The sequence below is a fragment of the Vanessa cardui genome, chromosome 29 (assembly GCF_905220365.1).
Source record: "Vanessa cardui chromosome 29, ilVanCard2.1, whole genome shotgun sequence".
NCBI lineage: Eukaryota > Metazoa > Arthropoda > Insecta > Lepidoptera > Nymphalidae > Vanessa > Vanessa cardui.
Genome location: NC_061151.1, coordinates 1,900,815 through 1,921,431, shown reverse-complemented (window position 1 = coordinate 1,921,431; position 20,617 = coordinate 1,900,815). Strand labels below are relative to the sequence as shown.

The 20,617-nt window shown below is 33.7% G+C and overlaps 1 protein-coding gene and 1 pseudogene across 1 annotated transcript in view; both read right to left on the bottom strand.

The window, feature by feature from the left end:
* The window catches only part of LOC124541907 (multidrug resistance protein homolog 49-like), a 94,282-nt gene that overhangs the window by 58,987 nt on the left and 14,678 nt on the right, over window positions 1–20,617 (bottom strand). The window lies entirely within an intron of this gene.
* On the bottom strand, window positions 12,695–12,818 carry LOC124542048 (annotated as a pseudogene).

The window sequence follows — 20,617 nt, the reverse complement described above, 5'->3', positions numbered from 1 at the left end:
TAGATAGAGTGATTCGAGAGGAAGCTTTTTGTATATAACACATGGACAATATAGTAAAGAAACACTGATAATTTTAGAAGTTTGTAATGTGATGTCGTTAATAAACAAATTCTGTAGTATATTTAGTATCAGTATTGTACCCGTGCGAAGACAGGGCGGGTCGCTAGTGAGGTATAAAATGATAATTTGATATATTTTACTTTTTTTTTGGTATAATCTTAATCCAGCGGTCAGACGAGTATTGAGTTCTTTTTTTGTTTTGTACGAAGTTTTTTCACGCGCGCGTAATGACTCAGAATCACGTTATTTAAATAATCTAGATAAAAAAAATAATAGTTCTGTATTTAGACACAATTTAGGTTAAATTGAACCTTATTGCGATTGTAATAAGACCTGACTATGTATGATATGAGGATTAGGACGAGTTATTTCCTTTGGTATGAATATAAAACTAGTAATCGCTCCTGACTTCGCACGCGTTTTAGCGTGTTAGTTGTCATGTGGAATATGTTCCAAACCTTCTCCTCAAAAGGGAGAGGAGGCCTTTAGCCCAGCAGTGGGAATTTACAGGCTGTTGTTGTTGTTGGTTCTCATGTGTAAAGCAAAAAATTATCCTATGTCCTTTCTTGGAGTTTAAATTTGCTTCATACCAAATTTTATCAAATTCGATTCAGTGGTTTGGTTGTGAACAGACAGACAGACACGGTTTCTTTTCACATTTATGATATTTATATAGATTGAATGTTGATGCGTTCTAGAGTGGAGACCGCGTCTCGGCAAACGACCACCTTTGACGACCTCCGTGGTCGAGTGGTGTGTACACCGGTTTTCATGGGTACACCACTCTGAGGTCCCGGGTTCGATTCCCGGCCGAGTCGATGTAGATTACCATTAGTTTTCTATGTTGTCTTGGGTCTGTTACTTCTGATCTTCCACAACAAAAGTGCTTTAGCTACTTACATTAGGATCAGAGTAATGTATATCACATACATTGTCTCATATTTATATTTATTTATAAACGTAGTGTAGGACGTCCTCAGGCACGGTGGAGTGACGATATACGCAAGGCGGCAAGCAGGAGCTGGATGCGAGTAGTCGGAGAAAGACCACAGTGGCGTGCACTTGGAGAATCCTATGTCCAGCAGTGGACGAAAACGGGCTGATGATGATGATGATGATGATATAGGTTTTATATTAGCAACGGATTTAAAAGTTTGTGTTTATTCAAGGCTTTGAATTCTTTACAATCTGATGATTATTTATGAGTATATTATCACTAATTAATGCAAATACATTTCAATATATGGGCGAAAATTTATTACTTTTTTAATTTATAAAAAAAAAAAATTGTGTCGTATTTCGACCATTTAACGGATATTGTCGATACATATAATAAAATTGGAGTGTCTATTTTTATTAAATGCGTATATATACACGGTACATATACCAATATAACTTTTATTATTGTCTGTCTGTCTGTTTGTTTAGGCTAATCTCTGGAAGGGCTAACCTGTCCAGAGATTAGCCGATTTTGACGGGGCTTTCACTGACAGACAGCACATGCAAAAAAGAAGTAACTTAGGCTACACCAATTACATTTTTGTTAAATTCAAACGCGTCTGAAGTCACGGGCACTATATATAATTCATCAAGAATGCAGCTAAAATTGTTACTACCATGTTAAAATCAAAATAAACTTTATTCAAGTGGGCTTTTACTAGCACTTTTGAATCGTCATTTTACAATTAAGTGAAGCTACCACCGGTTCGAAAAGTAGACTCTACCGAGAAGAGCCGGCAAGAAAATCAGTAGTACTACGTTTTCAACATTTAAAAAATACAATGATATATGTATGTAATGTTTCCTGCCTGGAAGTCAACGGGTATTAATTCCAAGCTTTTTTTACAATCTACAAAATCTTGTATCGAATAATATGCATTTTCTACCAATGTATTTTTTATAAACGATTTGAATTTACGAAACGTCAAAGTTAAAAATGACAATTCAATTCTTGGTTTAATGACTTTTAGTTGTGACAGGGCACAGATTATTTCGCCAATGTCACGTAGGATGGAGAAGACACGAATGAAATTGATTGGAACAGTTGAGGAAACAAACTCAAGTAAATTTTGAAGACTAGCAAAGTGGAAGTTTACCACCGTTCCAACAAGAGGGATGCCCCTCGCTTCTATTACGTCTGACAGATGACGTCACTTCCTTGCCCACGTCACTCAATTTACGTTCTACAATAATATTATTAATACCTTATGACTTCCTCCCTCCTAAAGTCCCTCGCCCTATAAATGTTGAATGTTTGTTGACGTTTGTGTTTAGTCCATTTTGTTCAATCTTATGTTTATATCAAATTTAATAAAATTAATTTGTGAATAGTCCAATTTTTCATATTTTATTACATATATAGTTTAGAATACTAACAACTATTTTTAATTATCCTATTATTAACTTTTAATATTTGTGTTGTTCTAGATAAGGATTAACAAGGAAATTAATACTACTATTCTTGGCTTTAGAATACAATTGAGTTTAGTGTCTCAACCGTACCGATCAATCTCATTCGTGTCTTCTCCATTCCACGTGACATTGGGGAAATAATCTGTGCCCTGCCGGCACAACTAAAAGCCATTAAACTAAGAATTGAATTGAATTATTAATACCATCGTAACGTCAAATGGTCGTATAAGATATTTGACATTTAATAAAACAGAGCATTTTCTAGGAACTTTTGTATTGTGCTAACAGGAAGTAGGAAACTATGTTTTTAATTAGAATTTAGGTTATGTCATTTGAAATTGATTGCCAAATGTTTTAAGAATAATTTTAATGACGTTAAAATTAAATGTATTATTATTTCTTATGAATCGATGACCTTATTTCTTACTAGCTGTGCCCGCGACCTTGTACGCTTTATAAATTAACAAAAAAAAAATATTATTGTAACCTAAGTTACTCACTATTATATCAGTTATCTGCCAGTGAAAGTTCCGTCAAAATCGGTCCAGCCGTTCCAGAGATTAGCCGGAACAATCAGATAGACTTACAAAAATTGTAAAAAATGTTATTTTGGTATATGTACCGTGCATTGAGCAAAAAAGGGATATTTTAATATTACAATCAAACACTCTAATTTTATTATATGTATAGATGAACCGATTTTTATGGGACTAATAGAATACTGATATAATTAGAAGTAAGTCAGGCTACAATAATTACTGTTCTGTTAAATTCAAACGCATATGAAGTTGCGGGCGTAGCTAGTTTAAAAATAAAAAAGACCATTTCACACCGATTTTTTGGTCGTAATTAATTTGGAAAAGGTAATATCAACTACAGCTTAGAACCGAGATGGCCCAGTGGTTAGAACGCGTGTATCTTAACCGATGATTTCGGGTTCAAGCCCAGGCAAGTACCACTATATATTTGTGCTTAATTTGTGTTTATAATTCATCTCGTGCTCGGCGGTGAAGGAAAACATCGTGAGGAAACCTGCATGTGTCTAATTTCATCGAAATTCTGCCATATGTGTGTTCCACTAAACCGCGTTGGAACAGCGTGGTGGAATATGTTGAAAACCTTCTCCTCAAAGGGAGAGGAGGCCTTAGTCCCGTTATGGGTAATTTACAGGCTGTTGTTGTTGATATCTACTAGGCTTATACCATTTTAAAAGGACTTTTTCAACTTGACAAAGATTATGTCATTTGCATTAATATGCATGATATAAATTTGATTTATACCAATAAGCATTTAGGAATAGTCTAGCTTTCCATTGTTTTATAGATAACGGATCACATATTTTATTCCATTGTGATGTTAGTATTGATGTAATTCATACGGGCGTTGTTATGACTCAACTCGCTCTTCCCGCGAATTCGTTCACTTTTGAATTTAATAAAAAAGTTATTTTTCAGTTCACAGATTTTAATATAACTTATTAATTATGTATGCAGATTTTGTGATATTAGGTTGTTGGTGGGGGGAGTGGTGGCATGCACGAGGTACTGGTAAGTATTTAGATATTGCAACGTAAAATAATTCTAAAATAAAAGTAGCCCAAGGAACTCCCTATTTCATCAGCTATCTGCTAGTGAAAGTCCCATCAAAATCGGTTCAGCCGTTCCAGATATTAGCTGGAACAAATATTGCTGGTATATTTGTAATATGCAATTATTACAATGCTACAAACAGACACTTCAATTTTATTATATGTATATGTTGTAAAAGTACTAAGTACGATAAAAGTTTTAAAAAATGTGAAACAGGAAAATGATCTGAAGGCTGTATCAGCGACATATCTCTTCTTCGAAATAGGCTTTGTTTCGTGTGATACTGGAGGGAATCCCGTTATTTTATAGCGGAAATAAAACGCGTTACGTCAACATATATCTATATGTTAATAAGTATTAACATACTAGCAAAACCAGACACTATGTTGGGGTATTCTACTAGTACGACACAGCTTAGATGTTGCATCGGCGAAATTCGTAAAAGCGAACACATCCGAATTGAGTACGCCATCCCAAATTATCAACATTTATTTCTTTTGTGAATATGATCTTTGCGCAAACGTAATAACTTGTCGTAAACGTAATGTCATATGACGTCATATATTCGTCAATTTGACGCGTCGATTTACATGCACTTGCTGTCTCGGGTCGAATCTATAGCGACGAGTAGTGTCGAATGGCGCGATAGGGAGCTGTTTCTATTGGTTGTGTAATCGGCAGTAATTTATTGAATTTGCCGATGCTACATCTAAGTTGTGTCGTGATATAACAAATTATCACTTATTGTATTTGAATCGAAACTGAAGTGAGAGAAAAGAAATTCGTGGTAATATTAGTGAAAGTACATAGTTTATAACTAGCGGCTCATCTCGGCATCGCACTGGTGGACATATAAAGTAAAAAAGTAAAAGTAAAATAACAGCCCCTAAAATTTCCCACTGCTGGGATAAGGCCTCCTCTTCCATTAAGGAGAGGGTTGGGGACATATTCCACCACGCTTTTCCAATGCGGGTTGGTAGTATACAAATGTGGCAGAATTTCCATGAAATTAGACACATGCAGGTTTCCTCGCGATGTTTTCCTTCACCGCCGAGCACGAGATGAATTATAAACACAAATGGAGCACATATATAGTCGTGCTTGCTTGGGTTTGAACCTGCAATCATCGTTTAAAATGCACACGTTTTAACCACTGGCCCATCTCAGCTCACTGAAATAAGTAGTTAAGTGTAATATTTTTGTGTTATATACGGTTTGTTTAACTTTTTCCTACTCCCATCGGAATAGGATATAGTTATGTTAAAAGTCTTATCAAAATAGAATCAGAAATATATTAGATATAATCATTATAAATTAGTAGAATTATCGCAGTTATTATTCAGCTGTTTTATTACGTTTATTTCTTTGAGGAATATAGTTCAATTTTAAAAACCTTTTAAAATAAACCTACTTTAATATTTTAAACTGTTGTTGTTAAAAATCATTGATTTGAACTAGCATGTTCTGAGTATATATATTTTATAACATATTTTTGTCAAGCGTCGAAAAAACACGTCAATTTCTTGGAAATAAAAACATAATTGGTTGAACAAAACAACGAACGAAAGGCACTTAAGTATTTGCTATGAGCGTTCTAAGCGGATGGAAATTAGTTAAAAAAACCAAAACTATGACGTCAGCAATCGTGACGTCAACATCGTCCGGGTCTGACCCAGTTGTGACAAGCGTTGATACTTCTTTGGTTAATTCTTGTGATTATGTATATTAGAATATTTTCGTTTGAATTTTAAATTTCGACAAAATAATTATATAAAAAATGTATAATTAATAAGCTTATTTCTCATTTTAATTTTAATTTATATTTGATTTTTATTGCTGTGTATAATTTTTTCACTTTTGATCTTAATTTTATTTGAATATATTATTTTAATAATGCATGCTGTGGGCATAATGTCTACTGGTGAACATTATACTGTTTAATTTTATTATGTATTTAGTGTAGGTACCTTTTTGAGCATATGGGCCATCTGATGGTAAGTGGTCACCGACTCCCATATACATTGGCGCTGTTTTAACTCTTCCTTACATCGTCAATGCGCCACCAACCTTAAGGACTAAGATGGTAACCTTGTGCCTGTAGTTACACTGACTCACTCAAATTTTTGAAGTAGTATTTCGTTTTTTAAGAAATTATTTATAACCTTACTAGGTTTCACACAATTACAATATATATTTATATCAAATCAAATCAAAATAAACTTTATTCAAGTAGGCCTTTACAAGCACTTTTGAATCGTCATTTTACAATTAAGTGAAGCTACCACCGGTAGCTATATGGTACTCTTATTTAAAATGTTATCCTAACCTGTTATCTCTATAATAATATGTGCATGTATTATAAATATAAGCCTCAGTGTTTATATTTATTTATGAAAACCGCAACAGATCGAGTTGCGTAGTTTACATTATATAAACAGCGGGAAGCGGCTTTTTATATATTATGTAGGGAAGCTGCAATTATAACAAAAAAACTATCAAAAAAAGAGGTTTTATATAAAAGTTGTTATCTGAAATGTGCAAATAAATAAATCTACTTGAATTAAAATTTATACGTAGTTTCATTCCAAATAAAGACATATTAATCTGTTAACAAATCGCATAATATATGTAAAGTAAGTAAAGTAAAGTAACAGCCTGTAAATTACCCACTGCTGGGATAAGGCTTCCTCTCCCATTAGGGAAAGGATTTGGAACATATTCCACTAAGTCGTTCTAATGCGGGTTGGTGGAATGCACATGTGGCAGAATTTCGATGAAATTAGACACATACAGGTTTCCTCAAGATGTTTTCCTTCACCGACGACCACGAGATGAATTATAAACACAAAATAAGCACATATATATGTATAGTGGGGCTTGCCTGGGTTTGAACCCGCAATCATCGGTTAAGATGCACGCGTTCTAACCACTGGGGCATCTCAGGTCTTTAAGCTGATTACATTACTTTAGATTGAGTTACTAAAAAAATAATGGTTTTAAAACAATAGTGTAGCGAAATCCTGATCTTATCAGAGATTGTGAATATTAGGCTGAATGCCCATATCCCTTAACCTTCTAGTCGATTAATTAAAATGCTTGTCTGGGTTTTATTCGTCAGTTTGTCAAACAGGAAGTAAATAACTAACTAGTTGAATAACACCGCAGTTAAAATAAGCGAGACTAATGTCCGACTATGACGAATCGTGTCTGTTATTTTTTTATTATCTGTAATAAGTGCACAGAAAAATATGTCTGTTTATGTATAAACAAACATTTGACAGGAATTTTGGCGCGATTCCATGAAATGTCAAATTCGATTAAAAAAATGGCTGTCGTCTAATTCATCAGAAAAATGAAAATAATTCATATTTTTATATATGAATTCATATATAGCATCCAAATAGATCACTTGATGATAAGTTATCAACACTGCCACTGTTACCATCGCCAGAATTTATACTTACTCACAACAATACTCAGTTTATGTTGTCTTAAATTTTCGCGATTATTACACATTTAAATAAAACTAATTATAACGGATGAATCGCGTATATTAATTATTTTTAAACATCCCGACGTTTCGAGCACTTTGCAGTGTTCGTGGTCACGGGTAGACTGACTACCTTAATATACGCGATTCATCCGTTATAATTAGTTTTATTTAAATACTCAGTTTATTTTGAAGTATAAAATCGACAAATAGAAATCAGGCATTACAGGTTACAGTAATATTTAAATTTATTTCAATAAATATATGAATTATTTTATCATTCTAATTCAATTAGAAGACAGCCATTTTGTTTTCTGGAATGTGACGTTTTCTAAAAGCCCGCCATTATATGTGTCAAATGACCACAGGTAATAAAATGCTAATTTCAATCATGAATGAACATTTCATCCGATTTATGAATTAGTTTTATTTCGAAATACTATAATCATTATAATTTTAATCATAATTATTAAAATTAATATTTTTGTTTCAATTTAATCTTTTTAAAGTAATTAGTAATTATTTTCCTAAAATATTAACTTTTTACTGTACTTCAAACTAGAAATATGTTCGAAGCTTTCAAACGCTTACATTTTTTTTTAATTTCACAGATAATAAAAATCCGGAGCAAAACCCGGGCCATGTCTAACCTGTTTCTTGAATTTATATTAACATACGAAGATATAATAACTTTTTAACTGTTTTCTAAGTATTTCATTAGGCGATTGAATAAAATTAATTTTATTGCTTACCTAATGGGATGTCTTTCATCTTGCTTTTTTCTGTAATCTGTTCGAGCAATGTCGTGAAAAGGAACGAAAGTATGTAATGGGAAGACCTCTGTCTTCCCATTACATACTCCTATCTACTATCGCGCTCTTTTTGACCAATGAGCGCGCGCAGTACTAGAGTTGACCGTAAGATGGTAACAAAACCTATTTGCCTATCCTTTTAATGATTTTTATTACCAAAGTGAGTAATCGGTTTTATTGAATTGTCCAATGCTACATCTAAGTTGTGTCTTACAATATATAATTATATGACGCTGCGACATATACATATATATTAGTGAGTCATTAATCTAGATATTCGAGATTGACGTAGCGGGATCTGTATAAGGATATGTTTAGGCGGATAAATTACGGAGTAACGTGTAAAAAAATGCTAGTAGCTCATACTTGGTGACAGGGCCTTGGGCAAGCCGGTCTGGGTAGGTAACACCCACTCAGTTATTCTACCGCCAATTAACAGTACTCAGTATTGTTGTGTTCCGATTTGAAGGGTGAGTGAGACAGTGTAACTACAGGCATAACGGACATAACATCTTAGTTCCCAAGGTTGGTGGCACATTGACGATATCAGGAATATTTAAAATTTCTTACAGCGTCATTGTATATAGGTGATGGTGACCACTTACCTTCAGGTGGCCCATTTGCTCGTCCGCCAACCTATACCATAAAAAAAAGATGCAGAGTCGCGTGACCGGCTTCTAACTATTAAATTATGGAGCTTCATTTCATGGGTGCAAGACCGAGGTTTTTATGTGCGTCTCCACACTTCTGACTTTCAGACTTCGGGCTGTTGAGCTGGAGAACTCCTTGAGTTTGACCCTAGGACCTCAAGATCAGCAGCCTTATAATCAGAGGAAGATAATATGGCATATTAGAATATGTGTCTGACTTGTGTTCGCTCATAGGCGAAGTCGCCTTCTTAACTAAGCTCAGTAAATCATTATCATTATTGTGAGGAAGGCTTTGAGCATGGATGTGGATGGATATAGAGGTAGAGGATGACCAAGGAAACGATGGATGGATTGTGTGAAAGACGATATGGTTAGAAAGAATGTTACTTGTGAGATGACGTCTGACAGAGAAGTATGGAAGGAGAAGACATGCTGAGCTAATCCCAAATAATATTGGGATAAGGGCAGGAGGATGATGAAATTGATTCGAGAGGAAGGTTTTTGTATATAATACATGGACAATATAGTAAAGAAACGCTGATAATTTCAGAATTTTCTAATGTGATGTCGGAAATAAATTCTGTAGTACATTTAGTATCAGGCGGGTCGCTAGTATATAATAAATTAAATACAGCTACTAGCTTTTTGTGGTTTGATACGATCAACCACTATGAGTCATAGTATGAGAATATATTATTGAATACAATTTTTCAGACATTATAATTATTAAACGTCTGTTTTTATTATAAACATGAATCAAATCAAAACAAAATATACTTAATTCAATGAGGCATTTACGAGCAATTTCGATTAGTCGTTTTACAGCTTTATAAAACGTTTTCGAAAATTTGAGATGCCTATCTAACGTTAGTTAGATACTCAGCTAGTACATAACAGCTAGTCTAACTATAAGTTAATATAGTTAGACTAGATGTTCCCGTTTCCTTGTACGCCTTTGAATTTAGCAAAAAAATATTATTATAGTTTAAGTTACTCCTTATTATATTAGTTATCTGCCAGTGAATGTCCCGTCAAAATCGGTACAGCCGTTCCAGAGATTAGCCGGAACAAACAGACAGACAGACAAAAATTGTAAAAAACGTTATTTTGGTATGTACCGTGTATACATATATGTATTGAGTAAAAAGGGGCTATTTTAATATTACAAACAGACACTCCAATTTTATTATATGTATAGATACAATGTTAGTCTCGCTTATTTATCATCTGTATATTCGTGTTGAATAATATTCCTTATTCATTAATGTTATTTAAACAGATGATTAAAATTTATGAATTGGCAGAGTTAAAAATGTCTGCGTAATTATGTTACAGTAACTACAGGCACAATGTGCTGAGGTGGCCCAGTGGTTAGAACGCGTGCATCTTAACCGATGATTGCGGGCTCAAACCCAGGTAAGCACCACTATATATATGTGCTTAATTTGTGTTTATAATTCATCTCGTGTTCAGCGGTGAAGGAAAACACCGTGAGGAAACCTGCATGTGTCTAATTTCATCGAAATTCTGACACATGTGGATTCCGCCAATCCGCATTGGAACAGCGTGGTGGAAGTTCCAAACCCTCTTCTTAATGAGGCCTTATCTCAGCAGTGGGAAATTTACAGGCTGTTACTTAAAATCAAAATATACTTTATTCAAGTAGGCTTTTACGAGCTTTTCAGGGCGTCACGGTAGCATGCGTAAGCGATCCCGTGGCGCCCGCCGAAAGACGGAGAGGGTACTGCTGGTTTTTTAGTGGGTAAACCCGGTGGTCATGGGTGCACTCGGCGTCCAGGAAACCGGGGAGTCCCACACCACCCCACTTTCCATCACGTGGGGGAAGCACGTAAAGCGTTTTTCCAGCGAAAAAAAAAGGCTTTTACGAGCACATTTGAGTCATTTAACAAGCTACATTAAGTGTAGCTACTAATTCGGAATGTAAATGCTACCGAGAAAGACTGTGTTGATTATATATAGAAATCGATGACCTTGTAAAATGACCCTTTGAAGTAGCCGCCGGTGTGAAGAGTAGTAGCTACAACCATCAATCAAAGCGTCATTAATGAACTTTTTAAATTAAGTAAATGATAAATTGATTATACATCCCGGTATGTTATTATATATGTGTATACGGGTAGAATATCCAGAAACGCTTAAATATTTTTAATTAGTAACTCAAAAATAAAGTTTCATGTTTGTAACTTAAGAAATGAAGGACTTCCATACAAATGTTTAATCCCTATTTCACCCCTTTCTTAGTGGGTATCGTCAGTCAGGACTTGTTATTTTATATACATAGACAAGTCCCGTTTATTCCCTATCCCTTGGGAGTTCTGAAATATCCTAAAAAATATTTTTAATTGTTATTATATATGTTAGACAATGCAGGTTTCCTCACGATGTTTTCCTTCACCGCTGAGCACGAGATGAATTATAAACACAATTAAGCACATATATATAGTGGTGCTTGCCTGGATTTGAACCCGAAAGCATAGGTTAAGATGTACGCGTTCAAACCACTGGGCCATCTCAGCTCAGAAGTACGTATAATGATATAAAAAAACGCAAGCTTAGAATGCTGTATCGTTGTAATCAAGTCTAGAAGTAACCTTATATGTGTGTATGTATGTTATGCATGTGTGGAAACTGGTTTTATCCGGACGGACAAGTTCAAGTTGAAGGCATCGTCCCACTTGCCAAGATCTAACCTTTAGTATTAAATTGATTTAATGTTATTTTATTTTTAGATATTTAAATACCAAACAAATTTATTGATATGTTAATTGCATAATTTTGTATTGGTTCGAAGTGTCGTCTTAAATTTGTAAGGTTAACATTTGATGTATTTGATATTGTTTTAATCAAGATCAATAAATCATGTATTATAAATGAAGATAAACGTAATGTACGACGTCCTCGGGCACGGTGGAGTGACGACTTACGCAAGACGGCTGGAAGGAGCTGATGCGAGTAGCCCAAGAACGATATCAGTGGCGTGCAATTGGAGAGGCCTATGTCCAGCAGTGGACGGAAATGGGCTGATTGATTGATTGATTTATTGATTGAAATGAACGTTTGTATCATAACAAAGTCTTTCAGTATTATTGTTGTCTTAAATTTTTGCGATTATTACACATTGAAATAAAATTAGTTATAACGGATTTGAATAATTAATTTACGCGATTCAAATCTGTTATAACTAGTTTTATTCCTTTCAGTATTATTAATCTTAAAGATAGATACGCTGGTCGTGTCTCGTTTTTGAAAAGGAGAGAACTGAAACGTATTTATTTTTTAAATTTCTCAAATATAGACAGACAGATATAATAGATCTAGGATAATAGTTGACATAATACATAAAAAAAAAGATTTATCAAAAGCATTCGAACTGCTTAGTCGAAATGCGGATTCACACTCCAAAACTAAATATACCAATATATCTTTTTGTATCTTTTAATTAACAATATGATTTGATTATTACGTGCATATTGTTTTTTTAATTTCATTTTAAAAACGCAGACGAGGTAATAGACAATCAAATGGTAGTAAGTGGTACTATAGACATTGGCGCCGTAAGATATTTTTATTTTATTCCTTGGATCTACAATGTGCCAAGACTGATACCTCCAAGATGTTATGGTACCTCGGGAAGGAAGTTATTTTGTCCCTTTGTACACTGGCCAAAAAATTACGTGTCCGAAATATCCGCATTAGGGGTAATCGCAGAGGTCAACCCATCTGCAGTGCATAGGCCTCTGAGGAAACCTTCATGATCACGGTGTCTCCTACGCCAGGTATTTGTACACTGGCCACTTCAATACAGGAAACAACAATATTGAGTACTGTTATTTGGTGGCCTTGTAATCCGGTTTTAAGGGTGAGTGACCCCTCTCCATTAGGTAGCCCATTTGCCCGAAATCATACATGTTTTATAGATATATGAATATCATAATCATTATTACATAGTACAAAACAAAGTAGGTTGTATATAATACATGGATTATTTTGCAAATTAGTTTCAAAATAAGAGAAGTTCGGTTTGAACCACAGATATAGAGAAGATTAGATATGTCAAGACGTCCCAAGCGATTCTGATGTTTGTACACAAATGAGACGTTATACTACTAGTTTGTGTGTGTGTGTGTAATTTTACCGTTATACACTGTAAAAACTCTTCAAGCATATTTAGTCAATGAAGATAACCAGTAACTAAGTTAGTTGTTCAAACACTTGTAATTCATATTAAAATAACTTTATGATTTTCAAAAATAACTGGGATGACGTCATTGTAGCTAAAACTGGCCAAGGGCGAATTGGACTCATGCACGAAGGGTTCCGTATTTATTCCATAACTATAAAAATGGTAAAAAAGTCATGTCTGCTATATAAGACACCGTTAAAAGTTAAACATTTGTTTTGTTTTAATTTGATCATATATTTCAAAGTGTATATAGAACTAGATGATGAATATTTCAAGCGTCCTTGCTGTTATCAATATCGAGCAAAACCGAGTAAAAAATCACGTTTTTTGGGAGGTTTTTTGTTTCTTAAATATTTATTTTATTCATCATTACATAGTATAACAAAGTCGCTTACCGCTGTCTGTCCATATGTATGCTTGGATCTTTGAAATTAAGCAAGGGGTTTTGATATGGTCTGTTTAATAGATAGAGTGATTCGAATACTGATAATTTTTGAAGTTTCTAATGTGATGTCGTTAATAAACAAATTCTGTAGTAGGTATATGAGCTGAGATGGCCCAGTGGTTAGAACGCGTCTATCCTAACCGATGATTTCGGGTTCAAACCCAGGCAAGCACCACTATATATATATATATATAGGCTTAATTTAAGTTTATAATTCATCTCGTGCTCGGTGGTGAAGGAAAACATCGTGAGGAAACCTACATGTGTCTAATTTCATTCCACCAACCTACATTGGAACAGCGTGGTGGAATATGTTCCAAACCCTCTCCATAATGGAAGAGGAGCATTGCATTCATACAACACCGAGGTGGGTCGCTAGTTTTTAATAATTGTCATTAGTAACAACAGAAATACATAATCTTATAAATTTCAAGTGTCTAACTATAACGGTTCATTAGATACTTGGTGTCTGACGGACAGTGGAGTCCTAGTCATAGGGATCCCTTACTATTTTGGTACGGAGAAGATGAAAAGACGCTCGATTTCCATACCTTCTCAAAAACAGGCGGTATCTAGAATACACGAAATCTGTGGTCGGCATTAACCCGTGAGGTATTAGTGGAAGCAGGATGCAATATATAGCGCGCCTTGTCGCACTAATACATCTCATGGAAAGCCGCAATGATTCACAACAAACGTACTGGATATATACGATACAAAAAAGTATATTTATGTTGTATACACTTACTTTTAAGTTATTTGAGAACAAAATACTCAAAATGTGTTTTGCTTATCATACTGTGGTCTCCTATAATTGAAGGAGCACATAACTCGTGTAACACTTATACTGTTTTATTTCTCTTAATCTAATGTTGGAGACTTATAAATACAATAAATAAATAAAGTAATACACCTACTCGAAGAGAGCTGAGATGGCTCAGTGGTTAGAACGCGTGCATCTTAACCGATGATTTCGGGTTCAAACCCAGGCAAGCACCACTATATATGTGTGCTTAATTGTGTTTATAATTCACCTCGTGCTCGGTGGTGAAGGAAAACATCGTGAGGAAACCTGCATGTGTCTAATTTCATTGAAATTGAACATTGCATTTGAACAGCGTGGTGTAATATGTACCAAACTCTCTCCTCAATAGGAGAGGAGGTCTTAGTCCAGCAGCGGGAAATTGACGGTTAAAAAAAGGTTAGAAAAGTTACTTTACTTTTACTTTATCAACTTGGAAACTTTTAACAGACTAGCGACACCCCGGCTTCGTACAGGTGCAATGCTGATATTAAATATATTACAGAATGTCTTACAACGTTTACAGCTTTTTGTCGTTATATGATACAAACCGCTGTTTCTACATTTTAAATCTGTAATTTGTTCGAAAATATTCATTTAAATTACATGCTATAAAGAGATATATTGATCTACTTATACATATAAACCTCTTAAAGCAATCTATCTATTAAAAATAACCGCATCAAAACCCGTTGTATAGTTTTAGAGATCTAAGCGTACATAGTATTATAAATGCGAAAGTTTATAAGGATGTATGTGTGTTTGTTACGGATTTGGTTGAAATTTTACCGTAATACATTTTTAAATGTTGAAAAAGAGTAACTACTGAGCTTCTTGCCGGTTTTTCTCGGTAGAATCTACTTTCCGAACCTGTGGTAGCTTCACTTAATTGTTAAATGACGATTCATAAGTGCCTGTAAAAGCCTACTTAAATAAAATTTATTTTGATTCTGAATACAGGTTATATACATCAGAATGACACATAGGCTACAATTTATCTAATATATATACATATATATTATATATGATATAATGTAATTCGGTCACAATATAACGATACATGTCACATAAATATATCCCATACCAAATATTAACTCTCGATTTATTTATAATAATTAAAATATTGTACAGAATAAAAATATCTTATTTTTTATAACGTGGGAATATTTAAATAATTAGTTAATAATATACATTAGAGGTTTGCTACGTATTTTCCTTGACCTTCGCTATAATGAGTCACACAATTAGTGAGAGGTCAAAATAAATATAAATCGTGTTTGCGATCTATATACAAAAAAAAAACTGTGACTTTTTCTTTGAGTTTCTTGTACAGTTAAATGTATTGTGATTAGTTTTGTATAAATTCAAAAGTTTTTATTTATTTTCATTCAACGCGTATTAAATATCACTTTTTTGATTTGTTTTAAATAATTCATTTTGTGACAAAAGTCGAAACGTATTCAGCCGCATTCTGCCTAAATTTAACAATTAATATTTTAAATATTAAATAATTTATTATAGTACGATTAAATGATTATTAATAATTTTTAATATATATACACATTTAATTATTATTATTATTTAATTACTAATTTTTTAAAACGTTTGCGTGCTTTTACTACATCGTAGATTTCGCGCCAAAAACAGTAATGCATAGATTGTATCAAAATGACATTTGATTTTAGTGACAGATTAAAAAAGTAATCAAAAGCTGAATAATAATACCATTTGGTCTTTAATGTTGGCAATAATGAAATACGTATTTAAGTTCTTAGAAATTTATATGACACAAAGATACGGAAACAATACTTTTAATCTCCCTCCGAATTGTAACTACGTAATTATTTCATCGACCTTGTCCAACAGGGAACAATTTAAAACTTTACTTTGTAAATTTATTAGCGTGAGAAAATACTATTATTTTAATGCAAACAATTCAGATTAATCAGAAATTATAGCCATCTTGAAAACCGATAACTTTGTTCGTCTTGATTTATCCATTAATATACACATTTTTGATATGGCCCAGTGGTTAGAACACGTCCATCTTAACCGATGATTGCGGGTTCAAACCCAGGCAAGCACCGCTGATCCATGTGCTTAATTTGTGTTTATAATTCATCTCGTGCTCAGCGGTGAAGGAAAACATCGTGAGGAAACCTGCATGTGACAAATTTCATAGAAATTCTGCCACATTTGTATTCCACCAACCCGCATTGGAATAGCGTGGTGGTATATGTTCCAAATCTTCTCCTCCGGCCTTTAGCCCGGCAGTGGGAATTTTACAGGCTATTGTTGTTGTTGTTGGTACACATTTCATTATTTAATGGAAATTAATATTGTTATTTTCCGTCTATCTATCTGTTTGTTGTAAACTCAAAAAGTAAATAATTCTCATCTAGATATTTGTAGATGATTTAACTATGTAATTAATTAGGATATTGTTTAAATTGTTCGACATATGAAGATTGTTGAAGATATCAGCATATATGTACGTGCCGCGTGAACCGGAGTTATATGTAATTATATATAAATTTATGCAAACCCTTATCATTATATTTATTTACCTAAAAACCTCTTTTTATAATCAGCTAAAACCGTGAATTTAACATGAATTTTCTAGTATTCTGTGCTATTTAATTCGAGTCATAATAGCATCTCGGTATAATGTACCGTTAGAAAAAAAAACCGCAATGACTAAGACTTCGCTGACCAATAATTGTTCGGCTGAAAATATGTGTGCAATTACCTACCACGTCAATAGTGGTAGCGTGTTATTAACACGCGATGGTGACTGTCAGTGGACGTCACGTATATATTTTCCTTAAGCCCGTAAATAGTAAGACCCCTCTTTTCTATTGGGTATTTTGGGCAAGTGCCCAGGACACGCGTTCGATAGGGGCCCCCTCAAATCAAACAAATAAATATAATACATGTGATTGTTAGTAAAAATATCTAATCTATAACCACGTTTATCAGCTTTATTTAACTATTCTAACAAAATAGTATTCTGTGAAACTCATAGGGGTTCCATTATCCTAATATATCTAGGGCCTCCGTTGGGTTAAAGATAGCCCTGTGAAAAGTACGAACCGTTAACAAATTAAAAATTGAAAACTTTTGCCGCCAATTTGTCCGAACCTATACGACCTTCGAAAACAAACCTTAAAAAAAGGAGGTGGTTTAGAGATGCTTTTGTTTGAACCCATTGTCATTACACAGTATAAAATTAAGTCGCTCACCACTGTCTGTCATTATGTACGCTTAGATCTTTAAAATTACGCAACGGGTTTTGATACGGTTTTTTTTTAATAGATAGAGCGATTCGAGAGGAAGGTTTTTGTATATAACACGTGGACAATATAGTAAAGACACTGATAATTTTACAAGTTTCTTGATGTCGTAAATCCGTATTGCATCCGTGCGAAACCGAAGCGGATCGCTAGTCTATTATTTATATTATAAATAAATGTTGGACAACATCACACACCATACATTACTCTGACCACCATGTAAAGCCAAAGCACTTGTGACATAGAAGATCAGAAGTAACGACGGTACAAACACACAGACCCAAGACAACATCAGCTGTTGAAACGCTTGGCCCTTGGAGTAGTGGTGCAAAAAGCTTCATCAAAAGTATAACACCTCGCCTCATTGCCTCCACTGGTGACAGAGTTGGTTCGTTTGACCAGAGGATCGGAATTGAAATGCCGCTAGCATCCTTGCCACCGTTCCACGCGGTCAAGATTTATACAGTAACTAGTTTTAGTTCATATTTGTATATATTTAAGCATTTAATGTTATTAATTCTTATGTTAATAAAGAACCGTTTATCTATAAGTATAAAAAAGACAACATAGAAAACTAATGAACCTACATCGACTCGGCCCTTAATCGAATCCGGTACCGCGGAGTGGCGTACCGATGTATACCCTACTCGTACAAGGAGGTGTAATAACTTATTTATTGAATTCAAAAGCGAACGCAGTCACAGCAAGTTGAGTCATAACAGCTCCCGAATGCATTACGTCAATACTAACATCTTTAATATAAGATATAAGATTAAATTTTAGCCAGTATGTTTCCTAAGTTAAATAGTCAAAATATTTGCCTAACTAAAATAGCTGAAGGTCAACCTTAATGCCCTTGGTTTCCAAATATTTTCCTCAAAAGAACTCTAAACACGATACTGGTTCTCACCGGTTGCGTTGCCTAGCAACCCTACACAACAACATTCTTACTAGAAAATCTAGTAATCAATACTATACGTGAAATGATCTAATTGATTATGTTGATTCGTGAAATGACTTCCAGGCAGGATATATTAATTTAATTAATTGTATTAACTAACAAGACTTTGTATTTTTTAAATGTTGAAAAAGAGTAACTATTGAGTTTCTTGACGGTTCTTCTCGGTAGAATCTTCTTTCCGAACCGGTGGTAGCTTCAATTAATTGTTAAATGACGATTCAAAAGTGCTTGTAAAAGCACACTTGAATAAAGTTTGCTTTGATTTTGAATGTAAAAAATTTTTACAAGTTTTTTTATGCAAAAAAAAAAACAATATGCGTTATTATATAACACTTTAATGTAGCTTTCTTTTTCTCTACGATACATATATGTCAATTGACATATCGAAATATATATCTATATATTTTAATGTCAATGGAATGCTATATAAAATAAAATATGCTATAAAAATAGTATAAAAACAAAAATAAGAATCTTTAAATTCTTAAAATAATCTTCTTTTTCTCCTAATTAAGCATAAATCTACCGCCGGTTCCAAAACCAGATTCTAGAAGATTCAAGAAGAACTGACAAAATTCAGTACTTGGATTTTACCAGCTTTACAATGTACATAAATGAAATAGTCGATGTTTTTTACGATTTATATAATCTTGTATTGAGTAATATGCCTTATTTACATTTTATCTTACACGAACTTTAATTTATTAATAGAGCGAGTTAAAAATAACTGCGGAATCTTATTAACGAACGAATACATTGCTCCAAATGATGTATTAATTTTAAGTCGGAAATAAGGTATTACTAACTGTGCCCGTGACCTTGTACGCGTTTGATTTCAACAAAAAACTTTTTTATTGTAGCCTAAGTTACTCCTTATTATATCAGTTATATAAATTTTTTTTTTTTTTGGTATATGTACCGTGTAAAAGGAGGAGGTTATCAATTCGTCTGTTTTTTTTTATGTGTGTTACCTCATAACACACACACCGACACCGGCTCCAAATATAACAATAAATATAACTACGTTATATAATCGTAAATCGACTTTTAAGTAGTCTAATATTTTTCATTTCATTTTACTTAGGAGGACTCTAAAAAATATGTTGAATACGCAATTATTATTAATAATTTTTAGTGCATATTTATTTGTTAAAATAGTGTTTTGTTTGAAGTCGGTTTTTCTTTTTGTTGAAATTTTTATTTATAATATTACAAACAGACACTCCAGTTGTATTATAAGTATGTATTTTTTTATGGACGAGCGTATGGGCCACCTGATGGTAAGTGGTCACCATCACCCATAGACAATGACGCTGTAAGAAATATTAACTATTCCTTACATCGTCAATGTGCCACAAACCTTGGGAACTAAGATGCTATATCCGTCGTGCCTGTAGTTACACTGACTCACTCACCTTCAACCCAGAACACAACAATACTGAGTACTGTTGTTTAGCGGTAGAATATCTGTGTATGTATAGATTACTTTATTTTTTTTCTTCACACAGTTCAATAATTGTCGCAATGTCTTTCAAAAAGATTTACATTATTGTGAATATAAATATAGTTGTAAGCATTGCGATACCAATTTTTATTAACAGTAGTCGCCCGGATTCTCTCGCGTTTTAGAGTGTTGCTTGTAATGTGTCAGGCAAACAAGTAGCCTTTGTCCTTTTTTGGAGTTCAAGTTTGCTTCATAGCAAATTTCATCAAATTCGGTTCAGCGGTTTGGTCGTGAAAGAGCGTCAGACAAACAGAGTTACTTTCACATTTATAATATTAATATAAATTTCGAAGAGAGTCTTAAACTCCAATATAGGCTGTTATTTTTAATAAACATTCCATTTATTAAAGTTTCAGAATAATTAAATACTTTTGTCTTTTAGTTAGCAAGTTCTA